Genomic DNA, 21,549 nt, shown 5'->3' on the forward strand with positions numbered 1-21,549 from the left:
TTTTCTACATAGTAAATTGCATAAGTTAGGAATATGCTATTTTTTCTATTCGTTTCTTATACATTTTGTATAAAGGCATTTGATTTTTCCATTTGATGAATGACTTTCCGTTATGAATTTTCCTTGGAATTCAGTATTCAAAAACAGCCTCGGATGGACACGTTTAGTGGTTTTGAGAAAGGCTTGCCTTACATATCGAACAGGTTGCGATATCTTAAAAAACTTTTTTTGTAGTAATCATATCTGTGTAAATTTACAAAAGGAGGTAGAAAAAAGTCTATCACCATATTTCTAATTCATTATTTTTTAACCATGGCAGTTAGGGTCAGTTTGATTATGCGTTGGTTGACCGCTATGGAATAACCGTTTCACAGATGGTATCGGATATGTTCCTTACGTCGTAACTACAATCAACTTCCCTTTCATGAATGTGACCTACCGAAAAAGACTATTTACCGGATTTGTTATAACATTAGCAACACGGTAGGTGCCACATGAGGAGCAGGATCTGCGTACCCTTCCGGAGCACCTGCGATCCCCCTAGTTTTTGGTGAGGTTCGTGTTGCTTATTCTTTAGTTTTCTATGTTGTGCCATGTGCACTATTGTTTGGTCACTCTTTTAATTAAATTCTACGACATACTACATGATTTAAATTTTCAATTTGTGAACTATAAATTATCATAGGCAATATGTAAGCAGCGCCTGTTTATGAAATATGTAAGTTCATACAAACAAGATAGCACATGCATTTTTTCCTATTTTATTTTCCCTTGTTAGGTTAGTGCTAACAGAAATAGTTAGCATTATAAAGATTTAAATCGGTATGTGTGAATTTATCCTTCGAATGGTCAGCGATGCCTTTAAGACGACGGGTGCCATATGTGGAGCAGGATCTGCCTACCCTACTGGAGCACCTGAGATAAACCCAGGTTTTGGTGGGGTTCGTGTTGCTTAGTATTAAGTGTTCTATGTTGTGTCTTGTGTGCTATTATTTGTTTGTTTGTCTTTTTTCATTTTCAGCCAGGTGACTTTTAATTTTCGATCTATGAGTTTGACTGACCCTCTTGTATCTCTTGCCTCTCTCTTTAACATATGGTTAAGTGTATGTTATATGGTGTGTTTATAAGACAACGGGATAATAACACGATCCAATTCCCTTTTCCATGACTGTGACATAATAGAATTCGGCCTACGGAACACTCTTTTTTACTTACAAAAGGTAACATGATAGTGCCCCTTGCAGAAGAATTACAATCTGATTTTTTTTCTTTCGGGTGCACTGGTTTCTATTCTAGAGATCATGTCATGCTTAAGCTTTTAGTAACATGTGTTGTTATTGTCGTTTCAATTTTCGTCGTTTGTTTAGGAAGACGTGTTATAAGTATATTAACAGACTGTCCATTTGTATATACATCTCACTGAAGTTTCTCGATTGAAACTTGGTCAACCTAGATTACCTTAGCTGTATTTGGCAAAACTTTTAAGAATTTTTGGTGGTCAATGGTCTTTAACTTCGTATTTTATTTGGCCTTTTGACAATTTTGGATTCGGGCGTCACTGATGAGTCTTTTGTAGAGGAAACGCGCGTCTAGCGTAAGTATGAAATTTTAATCCTGTTATCTATGATGAGTTTATTTGCATTCACGTTTTGTTGATCGTAGATGTTTTTATTATTACGATGATAACAAATAGGGACGACCGTCTTGGGCTAAATCAAATGTATACACATTATAAGTTCAAGTTTGTTTTGAAGCGATATGGAATTACTTTCTACTCCGAAATGGATAATTAAGCAGAAGCATTGTTGAGTTGTTCCACGTATTTCATTTACTTACATATTCTTTGGTTTAAAATGTCTACTGGTATGTTACCTATGTTTAAATATTGTACACCACGTAAATCATCAAACTACAAAGGGCCAAAAACCATTCAAGCAGGAAAACTAACGGTCTAATATATATGAAAAAAAGGACCAAGAAACATTTTGGAACGGCATCAACTGAGGACAACCATTTTACAACAGAGTTAACGCATTATAATAAACTACTCCATTCAACTCAATTCTAATTTAAACTTTTATTAATTACCAGCTGGTACCAGGTTTATGACACTGAAAAAGAATAAAGTACATGTATAAAAATGTCAGATGATAGCAGAACGTTTTATGTGACGTTTCTGTTAATTTCAAGAAATTACAAATATGGGTTTCAATATATTATATTACAGAAACACTGTAAATGAAAACAGAAGTTTATACATGTGGTGTGTCCAAACCGCAAATAAAGTAAAATTAGGAATGCTTAAACAACAATTTCCAGAGTTCTGGTACTTTACTAAGTTGTGTTTATGACCTAGTTGACGACACATGCACCAAAAAAATGCCAGAAACATTAAGATCATTTTTTTCTGTCAAAAATTAAATGTTTCTTCAACGCATATTTATCGATAATATAGTGAAGTTTACTTGTGCCTGTCAATTATAAGAGCCATATTGTCATTCTCTGTAGTTTCAGCTGATTGTTTTTGGTCATTGTTTGGTGTTTCTATTGTTTAATCATTTGTCAGACCGATTTTTAATCGTTTAAATTTTCTAACAGTAGCCATAATAATTATACGGTATTAGCTTTGCTTATTGTTGAAGGTGACCTTAATTTGTTGACCCAAATGTACTTTTGGTTGATAACTATCTCATTTGAAATCATGCAACATCTGATTTTTTTATTTCATACCAAGACAAAATCATTGCATTCTTAGATGTCTACTAGTATTAGAAGTGGTTTCGATATAAACCGAGGTTCAACCCATCATTTTTCGGAACACAATTATTGTACCAAGTCAATAGTGTGGCAGTTGTGTTACACTTGTTTTGTTAAGGGGGTAGACCTTGGTTCAGGGAGATAACTCTGTAAATCAGTTAAGCGTTTGTTAAAGACAAGTTCATCAATGTATTTTAAGCATTTACCTGAAACAGATTGAAAATTATCTATGTAACCTAGAAGCTTAGAATATATTTTTGAAAATGGTTGACACAAACGTACTGATGATTTTAAGAGTTAGTTCCCTTAACCTAGGTCTACCTCCTTAAATGATAGCGTTTGATTTTTCAGTTTTTATTGACTGTTCCCTTTGGAATTTACATTGAAATTGTATCAATATTGATTAGTTGACATACGTTGAACAGGCTGTTCCACAGAAATTTGCTAAAAATCCGTGAACAAGGTTTTGGCACTCAGTTTCACAGGCACCTTGTGCCATTCCTGAATGAGCAAACTGTTCGACCTCTTGAACTACTTTGTCAAGTCCGAAGGTGTCCACTGTTAGTAAATAGAAGATTATAAAAAATATTAGTTTTAAAAATTCATGAAAGAAATGACAATTTAACGTGGATTATTAAGGTGGGGTTTTCTTTTTCTTCATTTTATTATTTATTACAGACTAAACATTTTTCATAGATATAAGAATATGTGGTTTGAGTGCCAATTAGACAACTCTCCATCAAAGTCACATTTTATAAAAGTAAACAATTATAGGTCAAAGTACGGTCTTCAATGTGGAGCCTTATGTATTGTACTGGTAATATTTCTTATTGGATGTGCTTATCACAGAGGACAATAGTGTAATGAATTTCCAATCGAATACTATGCATGTAGATTTATTATGAGGACACTAGTGTTTACTTAACATGAAACGTTTTCTTGCAAAACCTTTTCCAGATAGTGTAAATTTAAAAAACAAATTGTTTGTGCTATTTTTTGTCCATCTGATCTATAAACAATGTTTTTTTGATGTGGGTTATGTGATGTACACAAATTTGTGAACGAGAGGCACGTTATCAATAAACCGCAGGTTGCATGTCGGCAAAGGATTTATTTCTAGGTACTAGCATACCAACTTGTATTTAGCTAATGAACTATGGTTTATTGTATTGTTACAGTGACAAAAAGTTAGTGTTTTATTTTATCTTATACACAATAACACAATTTGAGATGACAAGGTCAACACTTTGATACCATCGGAGATCAATGCTTTGTTTTGATTATATACACATGTTTTAACCATATTGAATCTAAACAAATGGCAACATGGTAGAAAACACACTTCTTTAAAATTTTACATACAGTCGAGATGCAGATGAAGATGTATTGGACTGTCATAATGCATTCATGTGTTTATATATAGTAACATATACAACAAAACAAGACTTTCCCAATTGTACATGTAAATCTCAATAGTGCGTTTACAATTTTTAATGTAAACAATCGCTTATAACTGTTTCTTGGGAAATGTAGTACATGGCCTTCATAAAATCAACAAAACCTTATAAAAATGATCAAATAAAAAGCCATTACCATGTATGTGTTCTTAAGAAACGCGACACGTGATACTGTACTGAATAACAGACATATGAAGAACTTATTTCAATTGGGTCACAGGGTTTGTTTTCGATATGTTTGCAGTTCAGTTATTAGTCAGGTAAATAAAAGAATATATTTTGAAACATTCATAACAACATCAGTTACAAATGCATTACTTAAGAAATAATTGATGCAAGATATACTTTATTGTAGTTTTAACAAGGGCAGGCATTATATTCGTGATTATTTTTGCCCGAGCTTGCATCAATTATTTCAATTCTGATTAGGACAATTAAGGTAATTTCGATGTCCGATGCGTATAAGTGTAGAGTGTTTGTGTAGGCTCTTCCATGAACCTCCCTTTTTTGTTTGTAAACAAGCAAACGACAGGCAATGTGATTTTCAGAGGGAGGAGTTTTTGAACAGACAGCTTGAACGGTTGTCGTATCTAGGTCAAATATGTCAATTTCCAAATACAACACATTAAGGTCATAATAATTAAATAAGTAACGACATGTGCATCATTTAAGAGTTTTGAATTGTTTTAAGTTAATGAAACTTATTGAATAAATGTCAATTTAATAAAAATTCATTATTCGGCAGTGGTCAATATACGCATGTGCAAACAAATGTAATTGGATTTAGAGCATGGGATTACTCACAAAGCGAAAGAAGCGTGTCATATTAGAATCTTTGTGTACATACGTTAGATATATGTTATAAGCGTTTATAAATGATATCTTTTCTTTGATGATGACCGATTATGCAACACAGATATGTGGCTGACTGTTATTGTTTTGACAAAACTTACAAATGAATCTTTCGTTGGGAGCACAGAACACAAATGGCAACAAAATCAGTAGAACAAAGATGTACTTCATTTTGAGCTAAAAAACAAATTATAACTGATAAATATTTCGTCCGCATTGCATTCTGGGTACTCGATACAATTACAACCGGAACATTCGTGTATGCGAATGAAAGGATTAGCACTTGCTCCTGCTCAGTAGAATGTTCTCAGTTACATTTTAAGTATCTGCAAATCTTCATTAGTGCTAAAATGTATTAGCAAATTAACTTTTGGTCTTCAATGCTGTTCAACTTCTTATTTTATTTAGCCTTTTTTACTTTTTTAGATTCGAGCGTCACTGATGAGTTGTTTGTAGACGACACGCGCGTCTGCAATCCTGATATCTATGATGAGTTTATTTTAAATATCATTTGACAGTTTCAGCCTTCAACTCTTAAAACTTGAATAATTAATTTTAACCTACTAGTTGATGACCTAGCTTTTTAAAATATAGGTTTCCTATTTTTGTTGCTCATTTATGAATAAAACGTACAGAGGTAAATAAGATTTGAATAAATTTTCATGTACAATTGTATCCACAATACTATATTTGATTGGTATAAATTTGGATGTGTTCCCAGAAAATTCATTTGATATGTTTGTACATTTGTTAACAAATTTGCAAATATTTTGCGCGTAAAATTATACCAATAACCTAAACAAACACATTTAAGGTTTCGTCAAGTAGTTTTATAATTTACAGAAGGCAGTGTCACCAAATACTTATTCTTTAAAAGCAGTATTAGCAAATACTCATACTATAAAACCTATGGATTGTCTGATCTAAAAAATCAATTTTCAGATGTTGCATGATTTCAAAAGGGGATTGATTTTGTATCTTTGTATATGTGCTGTTTCAATGAAAATTGCATAATAAGTTAAGAACATTAACACTATAACGTTTTCATTATTATTCTATATAAAACTTGAAATCAATTCATGCTAGCTTATAACAAGCAGTTCATAAAAGCACTGTAATTTAACGAGCCCCGAATATTATTGACTTATTAAGAGATACGAGGGCAAAAATGTTTAAAAGATTAAAACAATTATCAATGAAACATGTAAATATTCAACTGATAGAATATTTTATACAACCAGTAACATTTTTGCTGAAATGCTATTCGCGTTAAAATTTTTGCTCAAACAATAATCACATCTCATTGGTTTTGTTTGCCTTCGAACTGTTCTCAATATATCAACCCGATTATACGCATTTGACATAGACGTTTAAAATAACAATAAACACAAATAACATACATATTGAAAACTTTTGTCTGATTTTGCAAAGAAAGAGTGTTAGTTTTGCTTTGATGGATGAGATTTGTACATTCCTCGTTTAATTATCATATACACGATGCTTTAAAAAAACGTCAAATGTTTTGCTCAGTTGAGAGGAAAAGTAAAGCCAAAAAATCTGATAGCAGAAGTAACCAAAAGAGAAGTTCTACATTCCTATTGTTGAAAAGAAAATCCCATTATTCAAAATCAAAATATAATACTGTACGTTACCGGTTTATGACTTGTCGTATCTAATCAGAATAATAATATTCGTACGAGATGTCCTTCTTATATATTATGTTGGTGGGTTCTAAATAAGATTAAAGTTCAATTTCAGCACGACCTGTATGAGAACACACATCTGTATTAGTAGTAAATTAAGCCATATTCTTGACCATTTGTAGGTAATCTATATATATTGAATCAAATATACCTTTTGTTTAGCTAGCATGATATATTACGATGGAATCGAAATGTGTCCCTCTTCATACAAAGACGTTCATAACGGAATTTGCATCTTTTAAATACAGTGTTTTATTGAATACTTGTCCGGATTGATAGTTTATGGAATGATTGTTTAGATATTTTGTGATGCGTACATTATCCTATTATACTGTGTTTACGGCACAGTGTAGACACCTAAAAGAACACGAAGTCTTATCGAGCACCAGTATTGTAGTTTTCTGTTGATATTCACCCCACATGTACCAAGTTTTAATTTTATGTTATAAATATACAAGAAATTTCTTGGTATTCCTAAACGGAAGATTATACAAACAGAAGAAGTATACTAAAGAACACAATTATTTTCATTTACCTAGCTGTGTATAATATGACGTAGTTTTTTCAAAGTTGATGTTTTTTTCTGAAATTGTTTAGCATTTCACAGTGGTATAATACTTTACCTTATATTATTCATCACTTATTTTTATTAACTTTGTATTCACATTGTATCAAAGATCAAATTATTCGTTCAGTGCATGTTTATATGTGTGACTACGTTTTTAGGTCGAGTTTAGCCATTCCAATTGCTATTTTGCAGTGTGTCTTTCTGTGTTGTGGTGTTAAACAATTGTTTTGGATAAAAGAGAAGGTTTTGTACCATTAAAACGTTTAATTCCGCTGTAATTGTTTGCACATTTCCTAAGTCAGAAATGTGATATTCAGTAGCGTTCGTTGTTGTGGTTCGTGTTTCATGTTTCTGTTTTTTTATATACATTAGACCGTTGGTTTTCCTGTTTAAATGGTTGCACATTAATAATTTTTTGGGGCCTTTTATAGCTTGTAGTTCGGTGTGAGCCATGACTCTTAATTGAAGACCGTACGTTGACCTATACTATGGTTTACTTTTATAAATTATGACTTGGATGGAGAATTGTCTCATTGGCACTCATACCACATCTTCCTTTATATATATTATGGTTGGAACATCTTCACAAGTAGACATTATACTCATCAGATAACAATTTCTCAAAAGTGTTCAACAGATATTCGTTTTTTTTTTCATAAGAATCATCAGCGACGCTCAAATCATTAAAGTAAGAAAAGTACGAAGTATTTGTACATCCCGTCATTATCGCAAATGTATGCCACTTTGTGCTCTTTGTTAAATATGTGTTCGTTTTTATAGTGATTAAGATTATAAAAACAATGTTGACAAATGTGAAGTTAGCGGCCGATTATTTATTTATTATTCCATTTTAATATCCAACCAGCAGCTAACATTCGACTGAATCATATACCCTGTATTTTTTAAGGTTGAATCAAAAGTATTTCCCGGAATAAACTCATTTTCGATATCTACGGAGAGCTTAGAGTGTCACTTGTTAGCTAAAAATTGTCAACATGTAATAATAAAGGGCACAGGGCAATGATGAAACACACCTGTTCGTTCAATTTTTTAAATAGTATTCAGACAGGTAGTCAATATGTAGATACAAACGTGAATTAAAGTTACTTTGGTAGACACGTTACTATCTTCATATGAACTATGTGTCTGCATACTATAAGAGGGAGACGAATTGATATAAGGTATTAATGTATTTATGGATGTATATATATATATATATATATATATATATATATATATATATATATAATATATGTCATGTACATGGTTTATTGAAATAAAATATAGTTAAAGTACTATTAAGATTGATATACCAGTAGGGGGGTCATATTATTGCCCTGTGCCCATTGTCGAAACATTTTAACATTTTTGAGCTGAAGAGTGATAATGCCTTCGACGTTATTCTGGAAAATCCTTTTGATATAACCATTATATTAACAGACTCTTTAATTTCGTTGAACTTGATGGACATAAAAAATCCAGGGGGGTCTCTCGTCATTAAAGCGATCTCCGGTAAGGTTTTCACTGTGTATTTTGAATATCCAACTGACGCTTTGGAACCTTCGTTAACATATGTAAAAGACATGAAGTGTACCCCAAATACTGTTAGTCACGGAATAATACTAGGAAGATTGAGAGATCAGGGGGTCTCACCATTGCCTATTGCCCTTTGTCCTGCATTGTTTACATTTTTGTCCTTAAAAGTGATAATCAAAGCCCTCTGTAAATATCGAAGATGACATTATTGTTCAAATTCTTTTGATACAACCTTTATAAATCAAACTCAATGATTTCGACGAATTTTATGGAAATTCAAAGACCCGGGGGGTCTCATCGTCATTGTTGGGAGGGGGTTTCCATAAATATTCAAATGCTTCTAGAGTGATCGGTTTTTGATTTGGTTTAAGAAATATTATATCTTAATGTCGTCCAATTGATAAAAGTCTACCTTACATAAAGACAAATAGTTATCAAAGATACCAGGATTATAATTTAAGACGCCAGACGCGCGTATCTTCTGCATAAGACTCATTAGGGACGCTCTGATCATTAAACGTACCTTATCACTCCTCTTACCTATAAAATCATTCTTTTAATGTTATCAAATGGTTTTTTTTTATCATTTTTAACCAAAAGTCGAAATTTGAACATCGAACGGAATGATTGCAGCCGGTTGGATATTGAATATCGAATATCGAATAATGAACCAGCTGCTTACTTCACATACATTATGTTGACTGCTGTATAGTTGACATTTGTACCAGTTACGTCTGTTTGTCTTGTTTACGCATCCTTGTAAAAATAATTGAATTTGATGCGACTATCATACAAGTGAACGGCTCAATCAACCTCATTGTCAACTTTCGTCTGGTAAACAGTTGTTGAAATCTTGAGAATTACATATATCGATACGATTCGATAGCTAACAATTATGTTAGAAATCTTAATATTATATTGTTGGTCAAACAATTCAGATTTGATTGCCAATGAGACAACTCTCCACAGGAGACCAAATGACACAGAAATTAATTTAATAACTATAGGTCACCATATGGCTTTCAACAATGAGAAATGCCATACTGCAAAGTCACCTATTAAAGGCTCCGTCATGACAAATGTAAAACAATTCAAACGAGAAAGCTAACGGCATTATTTATGTACACAAAAATGAACGAAAAACAAAAATGTAACATATCAGCAATGAAAATCATTCTTTAAATGTTATCAAATATTTTTTTTTATAATTTTTAACCAAAAGTCGAAATTTGAATATCGAACAGAATGATTGTAGCCGGTTGGATATTGAATATCGAATATCGAATAATGAACCAGCTGCTTACTTCACATACATTATGTTGACTGCTGTATAGTTGACATTTGTACCAGTTACGTCTGTTTGTCTTGTTCACGCATCCCTGTAAATATAATGCAATTTGATGCGACTGTCATATAAGTGAACGGCTCACCTAGCTACAAAACCAGGTTCAATCCACAATTTTCTACCTCAGAAAATGTCCGTACGAAGTCTGGCTTGTGATAGTTCTTTTCAATTGTTTGATGCGTTTGAGCTTTTTGTTTTGCCATTTGATTAAGCTGGGGTCACACATTCACGATTTTTACTGACATCCTTGACAGGATCATTCCCGATTATAATATATTAAAAGTGTGATCAAGATCCTATGAATCTTGTATGGAAATTCAAACTTTAATTAAAATTTGTAAAAAAAGAAATTAATCACGACAACAATCAGATATTGTTCAGGATGCGTCGATATTCAACCGTTTCCAACCGAATTTATCCCGATAATCCCGTTCTAAATCCACTTCTAATCCGATTTGTATCTTTCGCCAGGTAAAATTCGACCGAGTCTGTCACGACTGCGTCCCGATTCTGCCGAATGTAGTCCGACAGAGATCAGGTAGTGACAAGACAGTGAACCGACGCTGACGGAAGTTATCCGTTCAAAAACAGTCAGCATACTCCAGATGATCAGGTACTGTCGGAAAGTAATCCTATCACAGTCCGCTCTATCGCATTGCAAACGGCTTTGTCTGGTCTCAGTCGTATTGTATTCTGTAATTGTTGGGACTCTGACGTGGGTATCATTGACGAATTTAGAATTAATAACGGGACTGTTTCGGAACGGTTTCGGTAAAAACGGTTCGCAATCGAAAAGATCTGGATGCAATCTGGACACAATCGGCAGAAAAACCGCAATGAAAAACTCTCCAGATCATTCCCGTTCCACAGGACACTGTCCCGAATACAAAGAACATTGCTAGGAATTCGATCCGATACAGCAGAATCTGTCACGACAAAATCGGCTGAGTTTCCCCGAATGTTACGGGACGCACCTAACTGTCGGGGTTCTTTGCCGAACTATTCGGACCCTTCCCGACCAGTACGAATCTGTTACGAACTAAAACGACTGCCTTCAGACAATACTAGGACATTACAGATAATTGAGAATATTAATCCGACCTTTTCACTTTTCGTGTCGTATCACTGTCTGATCTCAAACGGGAGCAATAGTCGGCAATGTGTGAACTCCGCATTAAGGGTTTTCCGTTTTGAATTTTTATCTGAGTTTAGTATATTTATGATTTTACTTTTTGATTAGCTAATTTAAACATAAATATTTCTTTTCAACATTTTTATGTGAGCATGGCTGTTGTATAAACACTAGAATTTTACATGTTTAACAAAATATTAAGTACTAGTTTAATGAGATCAAATAGTGATGGCTCAGTTTGTCTGATTCTAAGGCACATTTTTATGACGTAGAATATTTCTTGTTATGTTGTATATATCTTTTAAAAATTTTAATTTCTTGAAAAAAAGGCACGGTTGTAAAAAAAAAATAACAACACGTTCTTGTTTTATGATGATTTCAACGCTGTTTTCCTAGTTTGTTGTTTTATAGTTAAATGTATTGTTTATGATAACATTTGAGCTACTAACGGTTCATCAGAAAAAGCATTTGATTACAAACACATTTATCCTGTTTGTGCTCACATAGACGATATAAGTTTTGAATTGACGAATTATTTTTTTTATTCGTTATCCACAATCAGTTAAAGAGATGTTAAATGTTATAGTGGGGGTTCATTTTGGCAACAGATAGCTTTAAATTTCAATTGTTTCAATAAAATATTAAATTGTTCACAGTTTTGATCTCAAAATTATGTATTTCAAAAGCCTGAATTTTAGGTAGAATAAATGCCTTCTTAATAAAATCTTTTTGAATCCAAAGTCAGCATGTTTCAGAAATATTGTCAAAATGCGATGATTTTTTATTTTTTCAGATTTTAGCGTAATCACAAACAATATGTAATAAAAATGTGCCAATTTTGACATTGAACACTTAGACACACAAGTCAAAATCGGGTATTGCAGCCAAGATAAATGGTTAAATATTATGAAAACAGCTGGCAAACACAATCGTTACACCTCATGTATACTGCTCTTTGGTCGGGTTGTTGTCTCCTTTATAAATTCCCATTTACATTTTACCTTTAATTTTATACTGACGGGAATCGTTTCTTCATAAAATAATGAATGATTTGATGTGCAAACATATTTGTGTATAAATAGTTATATTAAAACTTAGCATACCCTCATATGTTTGTATGAAGTACTTTGGCATGTGAAAAAAACTAGAAAAACTAGAAATAAATAGGATCCGTCCGATTCAAGTCCGTCGAGAACCTATTCATTTGCAATTAAGGTTGCTAGGACAAAAAAGGTAGTTTTATAGATTTCTATCATGTTACCTAACACGCGTACGTCTGTCAATTTTTGATTTTGTGATACTGGAGTCACCTTTTTCGTGATTTCCTAGTAATTTATTCATCTGTGAATTTGGAGGAAGTTTAGATTGTTATCTTGCTTAAATAAACGCTAGAGCAGTACTGCGTACAACTAAATATAAAAAAGAAGTGTAGTATGCTTGTCCATGAGAAAACTCTTTCGTAGTCTTTCGTTTTCTATGTTGTGTCTTCTCTACTATTATTTGTCTGTTTTTTTTTTAATTTTAGCCATGGCGTTGTTAGTTTATTTTCAATCTATGAGTTTGACTGTCCCTCTAGTATACTTCGTCCTTATTCAAGAGAGACAAATATGCAATTACAAACAAATTACAAATATAGGTAACCGTAAAGATTGCTTTACTCTGATAAAGAATTAGCATACACGTCAAAGAATAACCCAAACGTCCACAATGGCTACTCGATAACAGTGATAACTAGTAATCAATTTATTTGTCCATCAAAAAATATCCAGTGATCTCCTTCTTCACTTGATGTTTACACTCTGTATTTATGATTTGCTTTTACTTTTGAAATATAAGATATTTGGTTTGCCGGTATTATCCTTATTTGCATTCTCATCTGTTTGTGGCAGGTGGTTTGATGTATCATTGGTAATCGTTAAATATCATCTGAAACCACTTTTAATTAAGGTACTAGACTTTACAAAACTGATATTATAAAGAAAGGAAATAACTGTTGTATATTGATATTCGGAACATAATTGGTTGTTATCGACTCAATGTATTCGATATCGTGAATATCAACATCTGTTTCTGATGAGCAAAGTTCCTTTGATGTGTTTGTGCTTTTAATTTTGCCATTCGTGACTTTCCGTTTTGAATGTTCCTTGGAGTTCAGTATTTTTGTAATTTTACTTTATGAACACATAACAGACAATTCAGTACGAATGCTTATTTAAGTATCATAAGAAATATTATCGAATCTTCATGGGAAGATGTAGAACGTGTCTTTATTTTAACATTGCCAAGTTTTAAAACATAATACAAAAGTATATGCAATTAAGAAAGAACATCATGAAGATCTTAATAAATGTTGAATCGATATCGTATTATCGACAGACCAAACAGTGCCTGTTATTAAGTGGTTTTCGTTTATTGATATGTTACATTATTTGTTTTTCGTTCATTTTTGTGTACATAAATAATGCCGTTAGATTTCTCGTTTGAATTGTTTTACATTTGTCATGACGGAGCCTTTAATAGGTGACATTGCAGTATGGCTTTCCTCATTGTTGAAGGCCATATGGTGACCTATAGTTATTAATTTCTGTGTCATTTGGTCTCCTGTGGAAAGTTGTCTCATTGGCAATCATATCGCATCTTCTGTTACATATATATACACACAAGCAAAAACTGAATTGTTTGACCAACAATATAATATTAAGATTTCTAACATAATTGTTAGCTATCGAATCGTATCGATATATGTAATTCTCAAGATTTCAACAACTGTTTACCAGACGAAAGTTGACAATGAGGTTGATTTTCCCTGCCAATTTAAAACCATATAGATAGACGACCACGTGGACATTAAGCAATCAACGAACTATGTATAATACAACATAAGTATTGTAACTAATATTACTCTCAAGACTAGCCAGGCATACCATGATATCACACTCTATAATATGTTGTTTGAGTCTATGAGGAAAGATCTCCCGGTATACAAAATACATTGGACATCCTACCTGACCATATCAAGTCGTGGAGCATTATTCTAGAATTAATCCGTAAGAGATCATAACATTAGATACAGACAACCCTAAACCCATCGATATATCCTAACAATTCATCATATTTAGAAAAAGGGATTTTGTTTTAGCTAAAAGGATGCACACATTAACGTTAAATTCACAGTGATATTTTCAATTTCAATTTCAAATCAAAGGGAACAACCACAAAACACTTAACCAACTATAAAAGAAGTACTTGCACAAGAACCAATATATCAAATTGAGCTGACTACACCCCGCAACATCCGGATCTTCTCTGTTCGTTTTGTTTTGTAAGTTCATCTAGTTCCTCAACTAAATTTGATTTTCAACAGTTTGAAATATGTTTTTTTTTTTCTTTCTCAATAAAAACAAGACAAATAAAATTGTTCACTTGTATTCAACAAATCATGTTAGTCTCCTATTTCAGTAAGTTGAGGACACTGAAAGAAGAATAAAAAACTCATAATTTTACAGAAGTATATAATTTTAAATGAAATGTCATAATGATTCTATAATTCGCCGTTTTAGAATCTAATGCATTTTGGGCAATATTTTTAAAACGTCGTGATTGGTTGAAAACGTCCGAAACAATGGAAATTCAACCAATGTCGTGACGGTATTTTCATCTTTGGATAAGCACAATGAAATTACCCATAGTCCTTTAGATTCTGAAACGGCGAATTGTGTACATATTCTACGACAACCGACATCGTTACAATATTACATAAACAACTTTGGAGTGATGTGTTGCTCATCCTTAACAGAATCCTGATATAGCGAAATATTTCTTACTATTAAGCACCATGTATAAAACATACAATGGATTTATATCAACTATGCAGGACTTTAAATCTGGTACTGCAAACACGCGTTTAGTCTACCAGTTACAAATCAAACGAAACGAGGCAATGAGAAAAATGAAATACAAAAAAGAGCATTAAAGATTGACTCTTTCTAAATTAATGCCAAAATACTACAAAGTCATTATATACATTGGCTGCGGAAAATTTTCAAATAATTCAAGTTGGACATATTATGCCATTTTAAATAGATATTGATAATTAACATACGTTGTACAGGCTGTTCCGCACATGCTTCCGAGGAATCCGTGAACGAGTTTTGTGCATTCACTTGTGCAGGTATCTTGTGCCATTCCTGAGTGGGCAAAAGCCTCAACTTGTTTCAATACACTGTCAAGTCCAAAAGTATCCACTGCAAGAACATAAAAGATTAAGAAAAATCGTATGTATTACATTTTACCTAAGTACACGAAAAATGTATGCATATTATACAACTATTGTTGTAAATCGTCGGCTTATGCAGCGTAAGAACATATAAGATAACACTGTAGTAACTCTCCCGATACAAAGTTCGAATTTAACGTAAAAACTTATGTATTGCGTCTACCCATTTTCGAAATGTTCAGAAGAGAAAAAAAATATCTTGTATGCATAACTTATAAAATTATAAGTATCTAGTCAAAATTATATGCAGCTAGATTTTTGTAAATTTGCTTAGATTGTGCTGTGCACAAATTATTTGAAAACAGTACAGTAGTAAAGGTTTTACATATTCCCCCACGGGTGATTCGGAGAGGGTAATATGGATCATTAAAGCCGATGCATGTGTAAAAAGAGTACCATCATCTCTGCACTTTAACAAACCCAGAAACATTTCTTTGTGGGACCGTAGGTATCCTGTTTTGAAACAAAATGTATGTCCCTTTCCAATTTTCCCTCATTTTGTAGTGGCAATCGGGTTTTCACGAACTCTCATCCCTGGTGTCATAGCTTAAAAGACCTACATATTGTTATTCATTTCATATTGTATCGGCATTACTTTGCTTGAAATATTCCTTATTGGTCGTTAGGGCAATATAACTCAATCATAATTTCTTTTAGCAATATGTGGCACAGATCCAGTAAAATGTCACCAAATACTTGACCAAATGACAAGTGTTGATGTTCGTATACACATTATGTAAACACTAGCGTATCCAGAATTTTGTATAATGGGGACCCGCTGACTGATCTAAGATGGGGGTTGGGAGGGGGGCGCTCCAGCTTCAGTGATTACCTATCCTACATAATCAACCTATTTTTTTTCCACAAAAGGGAGGCCGGAACCCCAGTCCCCCTTCCCGTGGATCCGCCTATGATAAATAACTGCCAAACCACTGACTGAAACAGTAATGCTTTAAGAACGGACCCAAATTCCAAGGACTTCGAAACCACTGCATTCATTATCAATATTCATACTTACAAATGAATCTTTCGTTGGGGGCACAGAACACAAATGGCAACAAAACCAAAAGAGCAAAGATGTACTTCATTGTTAAGCTACAATAGATAAAAATTAATCAATAAGAAAAAAACCTTCATCTTACATAATGCTATTATGTAGTGATCAAGAGTGTTCTACATCAGAACATGAATTGATGGTATACAAATTTAATAATAAAAAAAAGAATTGTTAAATGTCAGATACTCTGAGGTTCCATGAAAGGTAGCATGAGAGAAAGAACATGGAATATAAAATGCTTGAAAACTATCATCAATTCAAGTTGAAAAGAAAGAGGATACGATACATATAGTCCGGCTGATTGGTGAAAAAATTATGGGTTTGATGATAAAAAGCACCAAATTTGGCATGGTAGTACTTCTGGGTATTTCGAAACATATTAGCTATGGACCCAACTTGTAATTTCAATATGGCGGCTTTTTCCAAAATGGCCGCCTTAAAATATCAAAATCTGCTTAAATAAATTATATAAGGTCAGTTTAAGGTCCAAATTTGGCGTGACAGTATTGAGAGGGTTTTCAAAAAGTAAAGAATATCAAAACATCTTGCAATTTCAATATGGCGACTTTTTCCAAGATGGCCGCCATAAAAAATCAAAATCAGCAAATGATCACTTATACATATTGAAATTTGATATGTGCATAGTCCAGGATGATTGGTACAATAATACCTATGGACAAAGTTGAAATTTTTTCCAAGATGGCCGCCATATAAGAAATCAAAATCAACAGAAATACATGAAGCAACATTGGCTCTCTCACCTTTACAAGATTTGTGAAGAAATTATAGAAAATCATTACTGCGGTACCCTTCTTGCAGAAGTGTGAGTAACATACAACGAGGAATGACGTGTGGATACTGGAGTTTTTCTAATACCTTAATTACATGGACATGCCATTAACAAGGCAGTAAATTCTTCTAGTCAAATACTACATGGAAAATATTGCCAACAACTACGGCTAAAGAAGCGTTACACACAAGTAGTACAAACATTACATTATTTCAGCATTTGTCTGTCTAAATTGGATAATTTGTATCAACCAAATGGTTCAAAATATTTGCATTTCTCTTATATTCTCTGATACTTTGACCAATATATAAGGTGCCAGCACAACTAATCGTAATATTGATATGAAATATTAACAAGTAACATTAGTATAGACTAAGAAATACCCTAGCACTAACCAAATATAACAATGCATTTCATACTTACACCTAGTAAAACTGTTTTATAGCACTTTGTCAATTGTCTTGCCAGAGAAGCATTTATGCTAATCTGGTAAAACTAGTCAATTGTGCAACTCTCTCTGTACATGGTATATATACACAAGTCAGCAAAATGATAACAATATGGATTGATGCAGATGACAATAAAAATATTAAGTATGTCTTAATATCATTCCACGCATTAAAACCAAGACAAATGGCCACCTGCATTGAATAATGTCATACAGGAAGAGATGAAATCTGTCACTACGAATCGACATTCACTAAATACAATCAAGCAGTGTGTCAATCGTTTTCCTTGACATGTATCAATCATTACATGCGATCAATCTTTCTTTGTTGGTGCTGATGCCAAATTGGAACAGTGGAACATGGTGAACGTTTGGCTTTAGATTTATTTTGTTTGGTAAGAAAGCTGTAATTGAACATAGTTTTTCGTGAACAGCGGATTCTTTTCACAGACTCTCATGCATCATGAACAAGATATATCCATGAAGTTATCTTATTCTAATACAAAGATTCTGAAATAATTTAACGGAGGACTGAGACATTGATAAACTATGTAACAGTCAAAGAAAAAATTAATTAGGATAAATTGAATCCGCGTAACCTCTTCTAATCTATAACATTAAAGATCGAAGTAGACATTTGTATGTTAGAAGGTTTTATGTACATTTCTTTTTCAAATGTGGTGAAGAATTGTGCAAAGACTAACTGGGTTATACTTGGCATACATTTTGAAAACTTCTGTGAAAATTTGTTGTTGTTTAAATGTTAAAGAAGATGAGGAAGACGCCATGAGCAACACAAACATAACACAGAGAATGATTGCAGGTGTTAAAGGGGGTCAGCAGGTGTTATTGGTTAAATAGCTTGTTGAGTCATATCCAGTATAATCAAATTAAAAACATGTTGGTATATGTTAAGTATACCAACATCTTTTTAATTTTGTTATCTTTTATTTGACCAAATGTGAAAGTTAAAAAAAATAAAATCAGGTTTCCCATTTCTGTATGATAGATAACACTGCTCATTTGCTGACAACACAGATATGAAAAAATAAGAAACAAATCACACAGCATTACCAAATTTTCGTGGGAAAAAAGATACTATGAATCGGACAAGGAGAGGTAAAACATGTGATGTGTGCTTTACTCATTGTTGAAGGCCATCTGGTGACTTATAGCTGTTTATTTTTGATGACATTTGGTCTCTTGTTGATATATGTTTTATTAACTATTATACCATATCGCCTTTGTTTAAAATTATCATTTGTGACTTAGATGGTACACAGTCAAACAAATCATAAAGGTGTCATGAAAACGTTCGAATGTTTTCATTTATGCGATATTTGACTAAAATATTTTGCAAGCCATGTATAATTATGGAAAAACAATCCTTAGAACATATTATCAACTGCAAAAAGCAATTCGGTGAATGAATAGAATATCAACAGAGATATGTTTTTGTTTAGATTAATTAATTTTTCACATTTTTGGCGGCCGTTTTGAAATTTCCGCCATTTAATTTTTTATAAAGTTTAAAATACCACCGTGACTTACTTTAAACGTTGAATCACATTTTTATGGTTTAAAATACTAGATTTGAATATTATTTGCTGTCATGTAAAATGGTAACTGAGATTTTTACTGATTGGCAGCCATCTTGAAAATGGCCGCCATATTGGATTTTTCAGGGTGGGTCCATAGCTTAAATTGACCATCATATATAGATCTACCATTGTGCAAAATTTTATGCTTTTATCATCAAACCCACAATTCTTTTGAAAATATGCACGAATCAGCTGGACTAATAAGGTGAATGTCAAATTGATCTGAAGTGAACGAAAATAACATTATTTTAAGATTGGTCCGGATCCTTGTTTGGATCAATCGTAATCAAGTTATGAAATTAATTTGTTCTTGCGAAAGGTATGTACCTAATTTCCTTGTGATATAATATGCTTTATAATTCAGTAATATATTGAATGATTATACTTTTGAAAGGTAAATGGCCAGAAGTATTGCAATTCAAAAAGTTTTCACTGTTAAATTAAATAGAAAGAAACTACATATGTGCAGTATTTAAAAATTCTCAAATCAACAACGGTTCTTCTTTTTTCACTTTTTTGCTAATAAAATGTTGTTGAATTCAAAAGTGACCTATGCTTTCATCAAACAATTGCAGCATTTAAAGTGTTAAGTCATATCACCAGTGTAAGACACTTTTGCCATTTTGAGAAACAACAAAGGACAGAAGTCATGAGAATTGATTGCATTATTTGAAAATGTAAAAAAGTAGAATAACAAAAACAAAAATCAAAAAGAAAAGTCCTTAACCGAATGATAAACTCAAAGCTGATACACATCAAGCAAATGTATAACAACTTTTATATTTCTAACTTGGTAAAGTCATTTTTTCAATAGAGAATATGGTGGATTAGAAACCCTGTAATATACATTGTCATTTCGAAAGTACGCATTGATTTATCTAAAAACGGGGCTATTGGTTAGGCAGAAACATTTACCACAGTGCTCAACAGCAGACATATGATCATCTGAATGAATCTATTAAAATGTCCATTTTTTTTTATTTTGTCTCATTATTATCAGGTATCAGAACCTTGTAAAACTAGAACTTATTTTAAAGCAAGTTATAATTCCGATTTTTTCTCCTTTTTTTTTTTTTTAACTCGCAGCAATGTAATATAACGCCAATGTCAGGAATGAAAGCATATTGTATCCAACAACTTATTGAATGATAAATTACGATTACAATGCAATGACAAAAAAAAAAAAAAATAAACCAAAACAAATATCATAATTCTTGTATTCGAAAATATTCGAAAAAAAGCACTTGTTCCCCTTACAAATAAAAAAGAAGCAGACACTGCTACTCAGCTTATGCCATATTACGAGCCAAACATGTTTTGCCCTACACAATTCAACTGTCTACTTAAAGCAATTTTAAATAAGTCTACAATTGTTAAACTACTTTACCGGTTTTGTTTTCCTGTCCTAGTGTATCTAAGTGACAAATTCGACTAGATATTTCATCCCTTTATATAGTGCAAATATAGGACTCTATACCGGAACGTGTTAATCAACAACATGAGAAAAGACAGCTTTGAATGATACTTGGTCATTGTGTTCGTGATTACGAAACATTCGTTTATTACTATAAGGAGATGTGGTGTGATTGTCAGTGGTATTATTCTATATAGTTCTAATAATTACCTTCAGATACAATTTTGTTGGATTTATAGGTCTAATATTGATATTTCGACACTTTAATGGGACAATTATTTTTATGGAACCTGACGTTAAACGAAGTTGTGTGTTGCCATATTTGTTGAAGTGTGTCTTACAAAAAAGCTTCGGATGAAAAGGATAATTGTGCACCCATTTATAGATTTATGTAATTAAACGATTCGTAAAAAGGCTATTTCTTAGGAATACATGAAAATATAAAAAGTGAATAAAAAAAATTATCTCCAAGGTAAATTCAGAAACCAAAGTCCAAACCAGTCGACAACTTCAATCATTGGGATTCGTCAACAAATAGAGCGAATAATAGCACTAGTCATATTCCTTACTTAGTACATACATTTTTCAAAATAAATGGCGGGTTTCAGCCTTT

At 32.5% G+C, this 21,549-nt stretch overlaps 1 long non-coding RNA gene across 1 annotated transcript; it reads right to left on the bottom strand.

Moving 5' to 3' along the window:
* Positions 1–14,760: 14,760 nt before the first annotated feature.
* Positions 14,761–21,017, bottom strand: LOC143052309 (uncharacterized). The gene is made up of 4 exons (XR_012971072.1): positions 20,910–21,017; positions 16,645–16,721; positions 15,453–15,594; positions 14,761–14,822 (listed from the first exon to the last, which is right to left on the bottom strand). It is a non-coding gene; the product is annotated as an uncharacterized LOC143052309 (long non-coding RNA).
* Positions 21,018–21,549: the final 532 nt, after the last annotated feature.

The sequence above is a fragment of the Mytilus galloprovincialis genome, chromosome 11, assembly GCF_965363235.1.
Source record: "Mytilus galloprovincialis chromosome 11, xbMytGall1.hap1.1, whole genome shotgun sequence".
NCBI classification, from domain to species: domain Eukaryota; kingdom Metazoa; phylum Mollusca; class Bivalvia; order Mytilida; family Mytilidae; genus Mytilus; species Mytilus galloprovincialis.